Raw genomic sequence first — 19,522 nt, 5'->3', positions numbered from 1 at the left:
AACCATTAGAGCCGAAACGTGGTGAACTTAAGCAATAGGGACAGGTAGATGAAACAATTAGGTAATTAACGTATAAGGTAGATAAAATATGAAAATAGATGGGTACGATAGATAGGTATATAAATAAGACCAGATTACGACGAGAAGGGTATCTGGACACCTCTCCTCCCGAAATTGACCTCTCTTTCGGCCACCTCTTTGGATTCTTTTTAGGAGCAGCGAGTAGCGGGCTTTTTGTGTGTGTGTGTGTGTGTGTGTGTGTGTGTGTGTGTGTGTGTGTGTGTGTGTGTGTGTGTGTGTGTGCCCTTGAGCTGTCTCCTTTGTTGTAAAAAAAAAAAGGAAGGAAAGGACATTTGAGGATAAGTTATGAGGGTACAATTGAAAGTGAGGGCAAGATAAGTGATTGTATATAAAGTGAGGAAAAAGGATGAGTGTTATTTAGGTTAAGTGAATATATTAGATGAGTGTAGATTAGGTTAGGTTAGTACTGGTAAAACTATGGAAGAAAAGGACATTTGAGGATAAGTTTTGAAGGTACAATTGAAAGTAAGGACAAGATAGTGAGTGTTAGTTGAGAAATAAGGATGAGTGTTATTTAGGTGAAGTGAATATATTAGATGAGTGTAGATTAGGTTAGGTTAGTATTGGTAAAACTATGGAAGAAAAGGACATTTGAGGATAAGTTATGAGGGTACAATTGAAAGTGAGGACAAGATAAGTGAGTCTATATAAGTTGAGAAATAAGGATGAGTGTTATTTAGGTTAAGTGAATGTATTAGGTGAGTCCAGATTAGGTTAGGTGAGTTTAGGTGAGTTGGGGACAGGAAAAGGTCAGTATAGGTAAAAGCGGTGAACAGGTACGTAGATTTATAGATACAGGACAAGATAAGTGTGCTATTTAGGTTAAGTGAATATATTAAGTGAATGCAGATTAGGTTAGGTCAGTTTAGGTAAGTTGGGGACAGGAAAAGGTCAGTATAGGTAAAAGCGGTGAACAGGTGCGTAGATTTATAGACACAAAACAAGATAAGTGTGCTATTTAGGTTAAGTGAATATATTAAGTGAATTCAGATTAGGTTAGGTCAGTTTAGGTAGGTTGGGGACAGGAAAAGGTGCGCAGATTTATAGATACAGGACAAGATAAGTGTGCTTTTTAGGTTAAGTGAATGTATTTGGTGAGTCCAGATTAGGTTAGGTGAGTTTAGGTAAGTTGGGGCAGGAAAAGGTGCGCAGATTTATAGATACAGGACAAGATAAGTGTGCTATTTAGATTAAGTGAATATATTAAGTGAATGCAGATTAGGTTAGGTCAGTATAGGTAAGTTGGGGACAGGAAAAGGTGCGCAGATTTATAGACATACTGAATCAGAATCTATTTACCGTGATCACTGTTATTGTTTTTCTATGACGCTGTGTGAGTGGAACCGTCAATTGTTAGGAAATTAAGTAGAATAAGAAAAAAAGTATTGAATCACTGTGAAGAAATATTGTCCAGTTGTTACAAAGAAAACATCGTAGAAAAAAGTAATGAAATAATATATAAAAAAAAACTGAGAAAAAAATGGAAAAAATATGCAAAATAAGAAAAAAAAATAGAATCACTAAAGAAAAATTATGTAGTTGTTACAAAGAAAACATCGTAGAAAAAAGTAATGAAATAATATATAAAAAAAAGCTGAGAAAAAATAATATGGAAAAAATATGCAATAATAAAAAAAAAAATATATAGGATCACTGAAGAAAAATTGTCCAGTTGTTGCAAAGAAAACATCATAGAAAAAAGTAATAAAATAATATATAAAAAAAAGCTGAGAAAATATATTAAGAAAAAAAAATGCAATAGCTGTAAAGAGATTATCATAAAAAAAAACATTAAAAAAAATAATGAGAGGAGAAAAATGATATGAATTAAAATATATCATAGACAGGTATTAAATGATTTACCTGTATTGTTACGTGATACAAGGTGAACTTCGAGGAGTATAAAGAGTGACAGGTGTATGTAGAGACAGTTAGAGATGAGGACAGGTGTATCTTGGGTTAATTAGCAGTGAAGACAGGTGTGAATGAAAGATAATAGAACATGGTAATGAGGTAAGGCTGAAAATGAGGACAGGTGTAGAGTGGAGCAGGTGTTTGAGAGGACAGGTGTACAAGGCTGACAAATTATAATGGGGACAGGTGTGATCATGTGTGTGTGTGTGTGTGTGTGTGTGTGTGTGTGTGTGTGTGTGTGTGTGTGTGTGTGTGTGTGTGTGTGTGTGTGTGTTGACAGGTGTGTTTGTTGACAGGTGTGTGTTGACAGGTGTGATCGTGTGTGTGTGTGTGTGTGTGTTGACAGGTGTGTACATTGACAGGTGTGTTTTGACAGGTGTAAATGAGGGAGAGGGTTCAATAGACATAAAAAAAGTCAAATATTTAGAACACAGAGACAGATAGACTAAACAAAACTATATCAACGAGGTTATATTTATGAAGAAAGTTATGAATATTTACAGGTGTTAGTGTTCACAGGTGTGCAGAACAGATGTAAATGTGAAAGGGAAATAGATAAACATATATACATGAGTGGTACAAATGTAAATGTGGACAGGTAAGGGTTGACAGGTGTGAATAGAGAGAACAGGTGTAAATTAGGACAGGTGTAAATGTGGACAGGTGTGCATAGAGACAGGTATTTGAGAGAACTGGTGTAAATTAGGACAGGTATAAATGTGAAAGAGGAATAAAGAGACAGATATTTATAAGGACAGACGTTAATTAAGACAGGTATTTATGAGGACAGGTGTTAATGAGCTCTGTTAATTATGATGACAGGTGTGAATGAGAACAGGTGTAATTATGGACGAGGATTAAACAGACTGGAATGCATGATGACAGATATTGATGGCGCCTGGTGTTAATGAGCTCAGGTATGAATGTTGACAGGTGTGTGTTGACAGGTGTGAGAGGACAGGTGTTGACAGGTGTGTAGGGCAGGTGGAGGTCGTGGGCGGGCGCTGAGCCACCTTGACCTTGAAGCCGCCTGCAGTATCGACGCTCTTGCCCCCCTCCCACACCCCTCCCCTTCCCTTCGCTCCCCTTCCATCCCCTCTCTCTCTCTCTCCTCCTCCTCCTCCCCTTCACTCCACTTTCTCTCTCTCCCCTTCCCTTCCCTTCCCTTCCCTTCCCTTCCCTTCCATCCCCTCTCTCTCCTCCTCCTTCTCCTCTTCACTCCACTTTCTCTCTCTCCCCTTCCTCTCCTTTCCATTCCCTTCCCTTCCCTTCCCTTCTCCCTCCCTTCCCTTCCCTGTCTTTCCCTTCCCTTCCCTGTCTTTCCCTTCCCTTCCCTTCCCTTCTCTTCCCTTCCCTTCCTTTTCTTTCCCTTCCTTTTCTTTCCCTCTATCCATTTCACTTCACTTCCTTCTCTTTCTTTATCCATGTTGCCTTCCTTCACTTTTCTTCTATTCCCTTCCTTTCTCTTTCCCTCTCCTTCCCTTTCCCCTCTCTCCCATTATCTGCCTTTTCTTATCTTTTTTTCTCTATTCCTTTTACTTTCCTTCACCTCTCCCATTCCCTTCACTTCTCTCTTTTCTCTTTTCCCTTTTCTTTCCTTCACTTTTCTCCTATGTCCTCCCCTCCTCTCCTCTTTCTTTATCAATTTTACCTCCATTCCCTTCTTTCTCTTCTCCTTTCCAATTTCTCTAACTTTCACTTCCATCCCCCTCTCTCCATCTCCTCCACCTTCTCTTCTTTTTCTCTCCCTCTTCTCTCCTCCCCACCTCTCTTTCTCTCTCCATTTCTCTCTCTAATTTCTTTCTATCTCCCTTTCTCTTCCTCTTCCTCTTCCTTCCTCTTCCCCTATATCTCTCCCTCTTCTCTCCTCCTTTCTCTCTTTTTCTCTCCATTTCTCTCTCTCCCTTTCTCTTCCTCTTCCTTCCTCTTCTCCTATATCCCTCCCCTTTCTCCTTTCCTTTTCTTCCACTTCTTCTTCTTCGTCTTCCTCTGGTTCCCTCATCTTCCATTCCTCTCACCTTGCCTCCCCTCCTCTTCTTCCTCCTTCTTCTCCTTCTTCCTTTCTCCTAATTTTTCTCTCACGTTATTTTCTGGTGTTTTTTTTTTAACTTTTTTTATGCATTTTGAATTTCGTTTATTCTCTCTTTTTTTTTTTTCCTTCCATCCTTCTTCTCCATCTCCTTCCTTTCTCCTTTTCATTTTCCTATTTCTATTCTCTTCTCTTTTTTTCCTTCCTTTTCCCTTCTTTTCCTTTTTTTCATTTTCTCTATTCCTCCTCCTTCTTCCCCTCCTCTCCCTTCTTCCCCTCTTTTCCCTCTTTATCATCATCTTCTATCTATTTTTCCTCTCTCTTTTTCTCTTCTTTTTCCTTCTTTTCACTTTCTCAATATTTTCCCGACTTATTTTTTTTTACTTTTTTTGTCTCTCTCTCTCTCTCTCTCTCTCTCTCTCTCTCTCTCTCTCTCTCTCTCTCTCTCTCTCTCTCTTTTTTCTCTCACTTTTTTCCTCCAAGCCACGTATTTCCTCTAATTCCTTCTCCTCCACCTCACTTTCTTCCTCCTCCTCTTCCTCTTCCTCCTCCTCCTCCTCTTCCTCCTTCCTTCCCTTCTCTCTCTCTCTCTCTCTCTCTCTCTCTCTCTCTCTCTCTCTCTCTCTCTCTCTCTCTCTCTCTCTCTCTCTCTCTCTCTCTCTCTCTCTCTCTCTCTCTTTGTCTGTCACTGTCTCCCTCCCTCCCCTCCCCTCCCCTCTCCTTTTCCCTCCTTCTCTCCCCTCTCTCCTCTTCTTCCTTCTCCTCCTCCCCCCCTCATCTCCTCCCTAATGGACCTCCTTCTCTCCTTCCGATTGCTCCTTCTTCCCTTCCTCCTCCTCCTCCTCCATTTTCTCCTCCTCCTCCATTTCCTCCTCGTCCTCTTCCTCTGTTTTCTAATCCTCTTTTTTTTTTCATTTGGCGCTTGTTGTTCTTGTTTTTGTTCCTCTTGTTCTTGTTTTCGTGTTCTTGGTTTTGAATTCTACTTGTTCTTGTTCTTCCTCTTGTTCTTGTTCCTGTTCTTCTTCTTTTTCTTCCTCTTCTTCCTTTGCTTTTTCTTCTTCTTCTTCTTCTTCTTCTTCTTCTTCTTCTTCTTCTTCTTCTTCTTCTTCTTCTTAGTGAGTGCAGATGATACAAAGATCGGCAGAGTCATTGGGTCAGACCAGGGCGCCAGTTTTCTCCAGGATGAACTAGACAGACTGTATGATCGCGCGGGGAGGAGGCAGACACGGAGTTCAATAGCACAATGTCGGGAAGTGTAGTATTCTGAGTGTGGGCAGGAATAACCCCTCACACAAATACTCCTTGACCCGTTGCATGCGGAATTCGTACAAGAAGACCTCACGAAGCTACAGGAATGGAGCAAAATGTGACTGCTACAATTGGGAGGGGAAATCCAGCACACCAATACCACATGGGAAACACTCCACTATCCACCACAGAGGCAGAGAAAGGCCTGGGAGTATATGTTACCAGGCTACTACTGAAGGCGAAATCCGTGCCAATCGCAGCGGACGGGTTAAATGACACTCACCTAAGCCAATCTTGGTGTCAGAGGGATTTAGAAGTCTTAGGAAGCTCTGATCTCCGGCCAAGGACTCCGTGGATTCAGGATAAGAATCATGAATCGTGCAAATAAGGTATTGAGTTTCATTTTAAGGAGCGATTGGCATGGATTTGGCCTTCACTGGTAGCCTGGTGACACATACTCCCAGGTCTCTCTCTGGCTCTGTGGTGGATAGTGGAGTGTTTCCCATGTGGTATTGGTGTGCTGGATATCCCTTCACTGGTAGCCTGGTTACATACACTCCCAGGTCTTTCTCTGGCTCTGTGGTGGATAGTGGAGTGTTTCCCATGTGGTATTGGTGTGCTGGATATCCCTTCACTGGTAGCCTGGTAACATATAGTTCCAGGTCTTTCTTAGCCTTTGTGGTTTATAGTGGAGTATTTCCCATGTGGTATTGTTGTGCTGGATATCTCCTCCCAAGGTGCATGACTTTACATGTTTGTTCACTGAACTGTAGCAGCCACTTTTTGTTCCATTCCTGTAGCTTTGTGATGTCTTCTTGTAGGAAATCCGCAGTCAAGGGGTTAAGTTATATTTAGAATTAGTTAGACCTCATCTTCATCATGCGATTCAGTTTTGGTCACCTAACTAGATAATGGATATCACGATGTTATAATCTGTACAGAGGAGGATGGCAAAATTGATTCAAGGCCTACGAAATCAATGGATAGAGGTTACATGGGGTTAGGTCTATAGAAGCTGCCCTCAATAGGCCTACCGACCTCTCACAGGGTCAGTGGGTTCTTATGTTCAAGCGTTCGTGTGTTTTCTTGTCTTCCTCTTCCTTTTTATTTATTTAATTTTTTTTTTTTACGTCTACGCCTATAGCGCCGGTAGGCTTGCTTGAGGGACCAGACAGGACAGACAGGCAGACAGACAGACAGACAGACAGGCAGACAGACAGACAGACAGACAGACAGGCAGACAGACATACAGACAGACAGACAGGCAGACAGACAGACAGGCAGACAGACATACAGCCAGACAGACAGACATACAGACAGGCAGACAGACAGACATACAGACAGGCAGAAAGACAGACAGACAGACAGACAGAACAATTTTAAAAGCACGGAATTGCCTCTGTTTGCTTAAGATACAAAGGATCACGTGAGTTTGCTGGTCGTTCGTGACACACACACACACACACACACACACACACACACATGACAAGGCTTTGGTAGAGCTTGCGTTAGTATTTTCATGGATAGTGTTACGAGCCTAGGAATAGTTCATCAAGGCTTCTCCACCATGGACACGAAAAACACGCATGAAAAACCAACTTAATTTCCTTTGTGGTCTTTAGGAGTATTTACTGTGAAAGCCGAAAGCCGAGGATACGAGCTTTGAGTTATTCTTCAGGTATTTCTGTTACCTGCAGGACGGGTTGAAGTATTGATGTACTGTCTATCTTTCTCTCTTTTTCTTCCTTTCTTCTTTTCCATGCATTTTCATTTCATTTCCCTGTTCACGCTTTTGTCTGTATTCTGTAAGGTTTCTGTCTCTCTCTCTCTCTCTCTCTCTCTCTCTCTCTCTCTCTCTCTCTCTCTCTCTCTCTCTCTCTCTCTCTCTCTCTCTCTCTCTCTCTCTCTCTCTCTCTCTCTCTCTCTCTCTCTCTCTCTCTCTCTCTCTCTCTCTCTCTCTCTCTCTCTCATCGCTCACTTCACCCATGTCACAACGCAGCACTGATACATACAATTTCCTCATCTCTTTTTTACAGCAAAGGACACAGCACAAGGGCACAAAAAAAAGGAAACAATAAAAAAAAAGCCCGCTACTTGCTGCTCCTGTTAAGAATCCGAAGAGGTGGCCGAGAGGGGGGTCAATCACGGCTCGTCTTCTGCATAAGCTTCACCCGCAGAAGTTTGTTGCAGTGACGGATGATTAAGTCTGAGGGGGAAAAAGTAGCTTCTGCCGCTGTCTGTTTGAATGGTCGCTTTTGAATTATTGGTAGATAGTTATTAGTATTTTCTTTCTACGGCAAAGGAGTCAGTTCAAGGTCATAAATAAGGTAAAAAATGTGGAAAAAAAAGCCCGCTACTCACTGCTCCTATAAAGAGTTAGAGGAGTGGCCGAAAGAGAGGTCAATTTCGGGAGGAGTTTTAAGTTAGAGCCCCAAAAATGCTAATTGAGGTTGTTTTAATATTGCAGGCACTGAAAGAGAAGATGGACTAGGAGGAAGAGGAGAAATGAAAACGAAGAGAAGGAAGAAGAGGAAAACAAGATAAAGGTAAGATTGAGGAGAAAATATAGAAGAGAAAAGTAAAATTTGTGAAACTGAGAAAATAAATAAAAAAAAGAGCGAAAAAAGTTTTGAGCATTGTTGAAAGATAATGACAAAGAAAAATAAAGTAAACAAAAATCAATAAAAAGATGAAAAAAAGGTAAAATGTGACTAGAAATGATTGAGAGAGAGAGAGAGAGAGAGAGAGAGAGAGAGAGAGAGAGAGAGAGAGAGAGAGAGAGAGAGAGAAACCTTAGAAAATACAAGCGAGCGCGTGTACAGAGGAACACACTGAAAAATATATTAAAAAGAAAGAAGAAAGAAAAAGAAAGAAAGAAAGAAAGAAAGGAGGCAATGGGAGTAAGGAGCCATGAAAGAGAGCGATAGAAAGCTGCTAAGGTGGAAGAAGAGGAAGGAAGAGGAGGAGGAGGAGGAGGAGGAGAGGTAAGAAGATTGAGAAGAAGGAGGAAAGGCGGGGGTGGTAGAGGAGACGGAGGAGGAGAAGAAGAAAAAGAAAAAGAGATAAAACGATTGAGGAGGAAGAAGAAATGAGAGAGGAGGAGGAGGAAGAGGAAGAAGAGAAGGAAGGGAAAGAGAGAAGGAAGAAGTTTGGAAATAAAGAGGTGGAAGAGGAAGAAGAGAAGGAAGGGAAAGAGAGAAGGAAGAAGTTTGGAAATAAAGAGGAGGAAGAGGAAGAAGAGAAGGAAGGGAAAGAGAGAAGGAAGAAGTTTGGAAATAAAGAGGAGGAAGAGGAAGAAGAAAAGGAAGGGAAAGAGAGAAGGAAGAAGTTTGGAAAGAAAGAGGAGAAAGAGGAATGGAAGAGGAGGAAGAGGGAGAAGAGGAAGAGTTGAAAAGAAAGAGGAGAAAGAGGAATGAAAGAGGAGAGGCACATATTTTTATTTTTTATACTTTTTGTCTACGCCTATAGCTCCGGTAGGCTTGCTTGAGGGGCCTGGATGGTAGTTTGCCCCAGCCCATCATGGCGCAGGCAAGTGTTTATAGTGGCGCCATCTTCCCTTGGCTCATGCTGCCCCCCGGAACTCGTTCTTGATTCACTTGGACGGTTTCCTCTAGAGTCCGGGTTGATGGCTGGTCTTCAGGACAGCATGTGGGTAGTTTTAAGCCACTCGGCGGTGACTGAAAAACCCGAGGTGGTAGCGTGGGGATTCGAACTCGCGGTGAATGTGGGCACAGCACGCTACCACTCAGACACCGCCTACCAGTGTTCAGTTTATTCTTGACGCACAGAAATAACGGTCGATTTGATTCTTATGGTAGTTCATGGTTCTTGCTCTCACTACTTCTGCAGGTTGTTCCAATGGCGAATGACACGGTTGGAATAGAAAAATCCTGTCAATATCTGTACTACATCACCTGTATATAAGCAGACCAAAATTTCTAGTTCTTGAGTTGGTTTGTAGTTTTAAAGAACTTGGAGTGATCGACTTGAGTGAACTTCAGGTACTTATTTGTTATCTTTTTGTTTATGCCCTTGAACTGACTCCTCTGATGTAAAAAACAAAAGCAAAAACAAAAAAACTTGGAGACCCGTATCAAATCTCATAAGCGTCTATTTTCCAGCGTAAAGAGGTTGAGACAGTCGCTAGAATCTTTCCTCATACGGCTGAATTCTTAAAGGTGGAAAGTCTCTAGCAAATCAATGCCCTTCCTGTAATTAGGAGACCAAAACTGCACTGCATATTCCAAGTGAGGTCTAACCATTAGCTTGCATAAAAATAACATTGCACCAGGTTCCTTACACTTGAAGTTCGTTGCTATGAACCCGAGCCTAGTAATAGGTTTGCTATATATACATTTCTTTTACAACAAAGGAGACAGTTCAAGGGCGTAAGGAAAAATATATATAAAAAAAATCCCGCTACTTACTGCTCCTGAATAGAGGTCAAAGGAGTGGCCAAAAAGAGAGGTCAATTTCGTTTTATTTGTTTTATTTATTATTATGTTATATTTACAGTGTTTTGTGTGTTTGAGGTGCCCCTATTACAGAAAGGTTATATATTGAGGCAAACACGACGGAAAGATGCAAAGGGAGGTTAGATGTATTTATGAACGGGAAGGGAATTTGGTGAACAACCCATCCGCAGGAGCTGCCATGTATGTATGTATGTATGTATGTATGTATGTATGTATTGCCTATTGTAGTCTCCTTATATCCTTGTGCTAGCCTCCTTGTGAAGAGATATATTGTCTTGTGATATACGAGATGGAAGAAGAGAAAGAGGAGAAGAAAATGGAAGAGAAAAAATGGAAGAGGAGAAATAGCGGAGAAAAAATATATTGCCTTGTGATATACGAGATGGAAGAAGAGAAAGAGGAGAAGAAAATGGAAAAGAAAAAATGGAAGAGGAGAAGTAGGGGAGATGAAAGAATATTGATTAAAGAAATTGGGAAAAGAAAATGAGGGGAAAACAGGAAAGAAAGGACGATAGGAGAGAGAGAGAGAGAGAGAGAGAGAGAGAGAGAGAGAGAGAGAGAGAGAGAGAGAGAGAGAGAGAGAATATGTAAGACGGAGGAGGAGGATTAAGGAAGGAAGGAAGGAAGAAAGGAAGGGAGAGAAAAAATAGGTTTTAAGACGCAGAAGGAGGAGGTGGAGGAGGAGGAAGATGAGGGAAGGGAGGAAGAAAAAAATGGAAGGGAGAGAAAAAAAAATAGGCATTAGAAGGAGAAGGAGGAGGAGAAGGAGAAAAAAAAAACAGAAAAAAAAATGGAGAGGAAGAAGATAGGATTAAGGAAGGAAAAGGAGGATAAAAGGGGAAGGGGAAGAAGGGAGGAAGAAAAGGAGAGAGGAAGGAAGAGACGGAAGGAAGGGATGGAAAGGGAAAGAAGGAAGGGAGGAATAGAGGGAAGGAGAGGAAACAAAGAAAGGAAAGGAAAGGGAAGGTAAGGGACGGGAGGGGAAGGGAGAGAGGGAGGAAAGGGAGGGATGGAGGTAAAGGGGGGTAAGGGGAGCCAATGTCTTCTATGACCTCAAAAGTCTCGTGATGGGGAGCCCTAACAGACCAGAGGAGCAAGGTAGCTTTAGGCTGGAGGAGGAGGAGGAGGAGGAGGAGGAGGAGGAGGAGGAGGAGGAGGGAGAAATGAGGAATCTGTTGTGGCATAGCGTTCATGGAGGAAAAGTAGAGAGGAGGAAAGATGAAAGGGAAGAAGAAGGAGAGGAGAGGGAAGGGAGGAGAAGGAGGAAGAAGGGGAGGAGAAGGAGGAAGGAAGATAGAAGAGGGAAAAGGAAGGAGGAAGAGAAGGAGGAAGAAGTAGTACAGAGGAGGAGGAGGAGGAGGAGGAGGAGGCAGGGGGTTTTGTAGTGCGCAGTAGAAGAGAGGAAAGGAAGAGGAGGAGGAGGAGGAGGAGGAGGAGGAGGAGGGTTTTGTAGCGCGCAATAGAAGAGAGGAAAGGAAGAGGAGGAGGAGGAGGAAGAAGCATAACAGAAATGAGAAGGAGTAGAAGGAAGAAGGAAGAAGAGGAGCAGGAAGAGGAGGAGGAGGAGGAGGAGGAGGAGGAGGAGGAGGAGGAGGAGGAGGAGGAGGAAGAAGTATAACAGAAATGAGAAGGAGTAAAAGGAAGAAGAGGAAGAGGAGGAGGAAGAGGAGAAGGAAGAGGAGGAGGAGGAAGAGGAAGAGGAGGAGGAGGAGGGATTATCCAGTGAGAAATGCGTCATTTTCTACAACGTCTTAAGAACATGTCTGGTCTTCCTCCTCCTCCTTCTCCTCCTCCTCCTCCTCCTCCTCCTCCTCCTCCTCCTCCTCCTCTTCAGCACGTAGTCTCGTTACAAGTCAACACGTTTACTGTTACCTGCTGTTACCTACGTATTAAATTTCCTCCTCCTCCTCTTCCTCCTCTTCCTCCTCTTCTCCTCCTCCTCTTCCCCTGGGACCCTAATTACACGGAGATTAAATTACTTGAGAGAGTGCATCGGGGCGCTATGGAAGGAACCACTCGATCGACTCAACCTCTTAATCTAAGTCTATATATACCAAGTCAAGTCACTCTGCTTCAAAACTACGACCGGTACGCGCAGGAGGCGATTTTGGGGCGGAGCAGCGGGATGACGTCACTTGGAGCCAAATATAAAAATACCCGCCAGTTCAGGGGTGACTAAAGTTGGGGCCGTGTGTGCACTCTGGATGTGCATTCTCGCCTTCTTTCACAGCGCGTTCAGGCAAGCCACTGACGAAAAAATATGTCTTTTTATTGTGCTATTGCGTGACTGTAATTCCAATGCCTACAAACGGCGGTGTGGGGTGTGAGGGAGGGCATGTTGAAGTGATTGATTTAAATTAGTCCGCCTTTCCTCGTTTTCTCTAAATCCCTGTTTCTACATTCTCTAGTTTGGCTCCAAGCAGTGTCACGCATAAACCACGCCTCGGCCGTGTCTCCTCCCACAAACCTGCGTATGACTTGACTTGGTGTATATAGACTTAGCTCTTAACGCTGGAAGATTGACGACTACGCGGGTACTTGATCCAGGGTTTCAAACAGCGTTGCCAACCCACCATACCCACCCCATTGCATTATTTTGACACTTCTGACGCATAACTACCACAAAAGGACATCAGTAACTAACCATTTTAACGAAAACTATTAATTAATCTAGTTACTGAGGCGCAGGAGACGGTTTCTTGGGTTAGAAATAGGTAAATATAATAGGCTAGGACCGGGAAACTGCCAACACTGCATTCAAATACAAACTCGCTCAGCAATCTCGATCACTCCAAGGTTCCTGCGTCCCTAACTAACCCGGGGGACGGATATAATGGCCAGACATCAAGCGAGGATACAGTACAGGAGTTATTTTTCAAACAGAGTCATCCGCCACTGGAACAACCTCCCTGCAGAAGTGGCTGTACGGGAACGATCGACTCCTTCAAGAATCGTATTGATCGTCACTTTGCTGCGTCAGGGATGAACTCAGGCAGACTAGTAAAGAGCCAACAGGATTTCTGCTGCCTGCTAGTCCATGTGTCTATGTGTTTCCTCCTCCTCCTCCTCCTCCTCCTCCGCCTTCCTTTTGTAGTGCCGCAACAATAACAGCAACAGCAAGTATATCGTGTTGACGTAGGGCCAGGTAGCAAAGGTTAAATCACATTCACACAGGTAACGTTCACACCGGCCACGTGGCGTTCATTACCGCCCCCCCCCCTCCCCCCCGCCGCCGCCGTGCATTTATCATGTCCACCAACACCAGGGGGGGTGGGGGGATGGGGGCGGTGCGCTACGACCCCAGCGGTGAAGAGCTATCTATCCCTGGGCGGTGTGTGTGGACGGTGTGGTGGTGAGGACGAGGCTGGTGGAGGTGGTGGGGGTGGCGATGGTGATGGTGGTGGTGATGGTGGGGATGGCGATGGTGATGATGATGGTGGTGATGGTGGTGGTGATGGTGAGGACGAGGCTGGTGGAGGTGGTGGGGTGGCAATGGTGGTGATGATGGTATTGATGGTGATGGTGATGGTGATGGTGGTGGTGATGATGACGGTGATGGTGAGGACGAGGCTGGTGGTAGTGAGGATGATAATGATGATGATGAGTAATGATGATGATGAGGAGGAGGAGGAGGAGGAGAAGGATGATGATAATGAGGAAGAAGATGGTTATGAATATTGATGACGATGATGATGATAATGATAGTAATTTATGTCAACAGCTCTGTGTGTGTGTGTGTGTGTGTGTGTGTGTGTGTGTGTGTGTGTGTGTGTGTGTGTGTGTGTGTCCCCGAGGTCACCTACATACTGACAACCACATGTCGGTGTGCTAACTTATTCGTTGTTAACACATGTGTATGCGTGTGGCCTTGTGGGTCACCTGTGTGTGTGTGTGTGTGTGTGTGTGTGTGTGTGTGTGTGTGTGTGTTTTACAGCAAAGGAGGCAGTTCAAGGGCGTAAAGAAAAATATTAAAAAAAGTCCCGCTACTTACTGCTCCTGAATAGAAGTCAAAGGAGTGGACAAAAAAAGAGGTCAATTTCGGGAGGAGAGGCGTCCTGATGTGTGCGTGTGTGTGTGTGTGTGTGTGTGTGTGTGTGTGCAATAGCGATTTTTTATACAGATAGGTTGATAGATAGACAGATAGATTGAAATAGATAGATATTATTGGATATAGATACAGCCATATGTACACACGCCTGTATATTGGTATGCGGCGCAGTGTGTTTGTGTTTGTGTGTGTGTGTGTGTGTGTGTGTGTGTGTACAGCCGGGCGGCCCGTGGCGTGTGGAGTGTGGCGGCTCGCGTGTTTACCCTGGCAAGTATTTTTAGTCGTCCTCTCCACTGGTTCTCCGCATCCCTTAATCAGTGCCGATTATCATTAGTGTTACCGAGTGTGTGTGTGTGTGTGTGTGTGTGTGTGTGTGTGTGTGTGTGTTTACCTAGTTGTAGTATACAGGACCTGAGCTCATTCGTGTGGTCTTGTTTCCAATCAGTGTGTGTGTGTGTGTGTGTGTGTGTGTGTGTGTGAGAGAGAGAGAGAGAGAGAGTATCCATGGTGCTATCGTTCACGTTATCCTCGCGGGTCATCAGCCTTCGTCCTGGTGTGCCGCGGCGTCACGTGCTGGGCGGGACGGCGGCGGCGGCGGCAGAGCAACACGCGTGATGCTGGTGCCGCTGACCCTGGCCGAGCACCGCCGCCGCGCCGCCTGCCCGCTGCTACGCGTCACCCCGAGCAAACGTCTTCCCTGCATACCTGGGAAGCGGGGAACCACAGACTGTACCATAGTCAATGTTTCGATTCGCTGATAGATGCTCAGCCCACTAGTTGACAGAAATCCCTGGAATGAAAAACAGAAGACGGCTTTCCATATACATGTAACTCTCGATTTACGCGAGTTTGGTTTACGCGTTTTTAAAAATAACGCTGGGTCCAAAATCCAAATAAATGTTTAATTTACACGTTTTTTTCACTTATACGCGATATTTTATGAAGTGGCCACCAGATGTCTCACGCAACTGGACTCACACGGCGCCGCGGCCACACAGCTGAGCTCAGTTCTTCCCGCGCGCCACTTGAACAACAATACAGTACCCACGCTGCCACGCTACTCAACAACAACAACACCCTCGCTGCTGTGTTACCACGAGGGGAAGGGCAGCCAGAGGAGGAGTCACGAGAGGGAGAGGAGTCAGAGTGATACAGTAGGCAATAAAGATACAAACCTACCTCTTGTTTGATTTACATTGTTTTTGATTTACGCGACCTCTTCAAGGACACAATACTCGCGTAAATCGAGAGTTACTATCAGCAAAGATGCGAAAAATATAAGCTTGTGGGATATATCAGTTTATTACCTTATATATTTTTTGGTAGTTACTTTGCCAGAAGAGGCGGATACAAGCAAGGATGGTGAAATTGATTAGCATGGAAGAAGAGGCGTACAGAAGGCGAGCACCACCACGCCGCGGGAGTGTTACGAGACCGTTGTTTTTTGGGCATCGTCTGTTTGTCTTGATGGCAGCACGTCGAGGGGCCTTCGTGTGTCCTCTTTTTACCGTGTAGCAGCGACGGGCCAAATTTGTGGCTTTACCGTGTAGCAGCGATGGGCCAAATTTGTGGCTTTACCGTGTAGCAGCGATGGGCCAAATTTGTGGCTTTACCGTGTAGCAGCGACGGGCCAAATTTGTGGCTTTACCGTGTAGCAGCGACGGGCCAAATTTGTGGTTTTACCGTGTAGCAGCGACGGGCCAAATTTGTGGCTTTACCGTGTAGCAGCGACGGGCCAAATTTGTGGCTTTACCGTGTAGCAGCGACGGGCCAAATTTGTGGCTTTACCGTGTAGCAGCGACGGGCCAAATTTGTGGCTTTACCGTGTAGCAGCGACGGCTAAATTTGTGGCTTTACCGTGTAGCAGCGACGGCCAAATTTGTGGCTTTACCGTGTAGCAGCGACGGGCCAAATTTGTGGCTTTACCGTGTAGCAGCGATGGGCCAAATTTGTGGCTTTACCGTGTAGCAGCGACGGGCCAAATTTGTGGCTTTACCGTGTAGCAGCGACGGGCCAAATTTGTATCTTTAAAGCTTTTTCATATTTTTTTTCCTGTTTTCCCTGTTTTTTCTTCTCTATCTATTTTTTTTTTGTCTATTCTCAACTTTTTAATTTACTTTCACCTAACCTTTTCTATTTCCTCACTGAAAATTACGTAAGAATAAGCTCGACTGTGAACCTCTTTATATATTTTTATTTTTATATTCCTTGTTATTTTTACATTTATTACTTTCTATTGCCTACCATCAGCTTCTTAATTTACCCTCATTTGAACACGCCTATTTCCTCACTTTAATCAAGAACATATTCATCTCAAAACCTCGTCACCTTTTTTTTCTATTCCCAGTATTTTTCCTTTTATATTAATTTACTTTTTATTGCCCCCCTCAACCTGTCAAATGTCTCCCACCTTAACGCTATAAAATCAATCGTTATGAACACAGTATCTCCCACACCACATCCGGTTTTTTAATTTCTCTGTTCTGTTTTATTTCTGTTCTGTTAATTAATCATTTACTCACATATGAACGCTGGTGTTTCCTCACTTTCATCAACAAGAACACACTCATCTCAAAACCTCATCACTTTTTTTCTGTTTTAATTTTCAGTTTGTTCCAGCGTGTTGAAGAAGATAGGCCAAGGGTTACCTGCTTTTTTTTTATGAGTTTGTTCCTGTACGTTAAAGAAGACAGACCAAGGGCTTCATGCTTTCTCTCTTTTTTTTTCATCATGTTAAAGGAAGAAAGAGAGGCCTGGTAGCAGCGGGGATCATGTTTCTTAACCCGGTAGCAGCGACGGGCCAAATTTGTGGCTTTACCGTGTAGCAGCGACGGGCCAAATTTGTGGCTTTACCGTGTAGCAGCGACGGGCCAAATTTGTGGCTTTACCGTGTAGCAGCGACGGGCCAAATTTGTGGCTTTACCGTGTAGCAGCGACGGGCCAAATTTGTGGCTTTACCGTGTAGCAGCGACGGGCCAAATTTGTGGCTTTACCGTGTAGCAGCAACGGGACAAATTTGTGGCTTTACCGTGTAGCAGCGACGGGCCAAATTTGTGGCTTTACCGTGTAGCAGCGACGGGCCAAATTTGTGGCTTTACCGTGTAGCAGCGACTGGCCAAATTTGTGGCTTTACCGTGTAGCAGCGACGGGCCAAATTTGTGGCTTTACCGGGTTAAGATATTCAGCATCAATCTCTAATACTACACATCATTTCGTCTCTCTATATAGCTTCGCCCCTAACATCAGCTGATTTGGCATGTCCCTTTTCATAACTTTATTTCCCATTGAATCCCTAATCATTTCAAAGTCATTCACTAAATTTACCTCAACGTGTCTTCTCTATAAACAACTTTGCCTCTAGACTCGACTGATTTTCAAATGCTCTTTTACTTCTTGTTTTCATACCTTCGTTTCAGAACCCTTTCCTAATTCCTTCAATAATTCCTTCACTTTATATGAATTTGCACGCCCCATTTTGCACTCTTTCATTTCCCTCTCCTTCCTCAAATACCTTCAATATCATTCCCTAACTCTAACACAGCTTTTCCCTATATATAACTTTACTCATTGACTTCAGTAATTTTACACAGCTCTTTTTTTCATTACTTTATTTCCCGTTCCTTTTGCCTAGACATTTTCTGCTTGCCTGTCGATCTGTCTCTCTACCTGTCTGTCTATCTGTCTGTCTATCTGTGTGTATTGGTCTCTGTTTTTGTCCTTGCCTGTCTATAATTTTTTCTCCCTAAATAACAACTCTGACTCAGCTAATTATGCTCACGGTTCTTTTAACTTCTATTTTTTTATTCATTCATTCACTTCTCTCTCCTTCCACAATCCTCTCTATTCTTCACTATTCTAGCACAATCTTCCTTATTAAATAACTTTTCTCTTTGACGCAGCTAATTATACTCACGGTTCTTTTAACTTCTATTTTTTTATTCATTCATTCACTTCTCTCTCCTTCCACAATCCTCTCTATTCTTCACTATTCTAGCACAACCTTCCTTCTCCTTAAATAACTTTGCTCTTTGACGCAGCTAATTATGGTCACGTGTCTTTAACTTCTACTTTTTCATTCATTTTTCACTCCTGCAATCTTCTAAATACTGTTCACTTTTCTAGCGCAACCTTCCTTCTCCTTAAATGACTTTGCTCTTTGACTCAGCTAATTATGGCCACGGGTCTTCATCTTTTATTTTCTATTCCTTCATTAACCATTTGTTCCGCCTCCTCTTCGCTATCATTCATTATTTGTAGCACAGCCTTTCTTCTCCCTATGGTATTTGCTATAGGCCTCCTTTAATTATTTCTAGGCTTTTTTACCTCGTTTTTCATTCCTTCATTTCACACTCCTTCGCCATTCTTTCAATATCTTTCAATAATCATAACACAACACTCCTGTTCTATATTGCTCCTTGCCTCAACTAATTCTTTCAAAGGCTTTTAACTCTTCTTTTTTTCATTCCTTCATTTCACACTCCTTCGCCATTCTTTCAATATCTTTCAATAATCATAACACAACACTCCTGTTCTATATTGCTCCTTGCCTCAACTAATTATTTCAAAGGCTGTTAACTTTTCTTTTTTTCATTCCTTCATTTCACACTCCTTCGCCATTCTTTCAATATCTTTCAATAATCATAACACAACACTCCTGTTCTATATTTCTCCTTGCCTCAACTAATTCTTTCAAAGGCTGTTAACTTTTCTTTTTTTCATTCCTTCATTTCACACTCCTCTTCGCTATCATTCATTATTTGTAGCACAGCCTTTCTTCTCCCTATGGTATTTGCTATAGGCCTCCTTTAATTATTTCTACGGCTTTTTACCTAATTTTTCATTCCTTCATTTCACACTCCTTCGCCATTCTTTCAATATCTTTCAATAATCATAACACAACACTCCTGTTCTATATTGCTCCTTGCCTCAACTAATTCTTTCAAAGGCTGTTAATTGTTCTCTTTTTTTCATTTCTTCATTTCACATTCCTTCGCCATTCTTTCAATATCTTTCAATAATCATAACACAACACTCCTGTTCTATATTGCTCCTTGTCTCAACTAATTCTTTCAAAGGCTGTTAACTGTTCTCTTTTTTTCAATTTCTTCATTTCCCGTTCCCTCCGCAGTCCTTCAATAACGTTAAGTAATTCTAGCGCAGCATTCCTTCGCTTTACATGACACGCCTTCTCCAGCACCGCATTCCTTCTCCTTAAATACCTTAAATATCTTTCCCCTTTGCTTCAACTAATTATTTCTACGGCTTTTTACCTCCTGTTTGTCATTTCCTCACTTGCCACTCCTTCCTCATTCCCTAAATACTAACGCAACATTCCTTCTCTTTAAATATCTCTGCTCTTCGACTCAACTATTTTTGGACACATCTGTCTATTTATTCTATATTTTAATTGCTCTTTTTTACCTCTAACTTCCCCTACCTTCATTTCCCACACCTTCCCCAAACCATTCTTAATACTAACATAACATTCTTTCTCTTTAAATATCTTTGGTCCTTAACTCATTTTTTTGACACATCTGTTGAGCTATTCTTTCTATCCCTTCCTTTACCCCAATCCCTTCTTTATTAATACTAACTCAATATTCCTTCTCGTTAAATATCTTTGGTCCTTATCTCATTTTTTTGTCACATCTGTTGACCTATTCTTTGTCTCCACAGCTCTTTACCTCTATCTTTCTATCCCTTCCTTTACCCCAATCCCTTCTTTTA

General features: G+C 42.9%; 1 long non-coding RNA gene across 1 annotated transcript in view; it reads left to right on the top strand.

The window, feature by feature from the left end:
- Positions 1 to 7,736: 7,736 nt before the first annotated feature.
- The window catches only part of LOC126988096 (uncharacterized), a 39,340-nt gene continuing 27,554 nt past the window's right edge, over positions 7,737 to 19,522 (top strand). Inside the window, exon 1 of the long non-coding RNA XR_007741449.1 lies at positions 7,737 to 7,818. This is a non-coding gene — a long non-coding RNA (uncharacterized LOC126988096). The remainder of the gene's footprint in view (positions 7,819 to 19,522) is intronic.

The sequence above is a fragment of the Eriocheir sinensis genome, chromosome 68, assembly GCF_024679095.1.
Source record: "Eriocheir sinensis breed Jianghai 21 chromosome 68, ASM2467909v1, whole genome shotgun sequence".
In the NCBI taxonomy this organism is placed as follows: domain Eukaryota; kingdom Metazoa; phylum Arthropoda; class Malacostraca; order Decapoda; family Varunidae; genus Eriocheir; species Eriocheir sinensis.
This window is presented reverse-complemented; position numbering and strand designations above follow the sequence as displayed.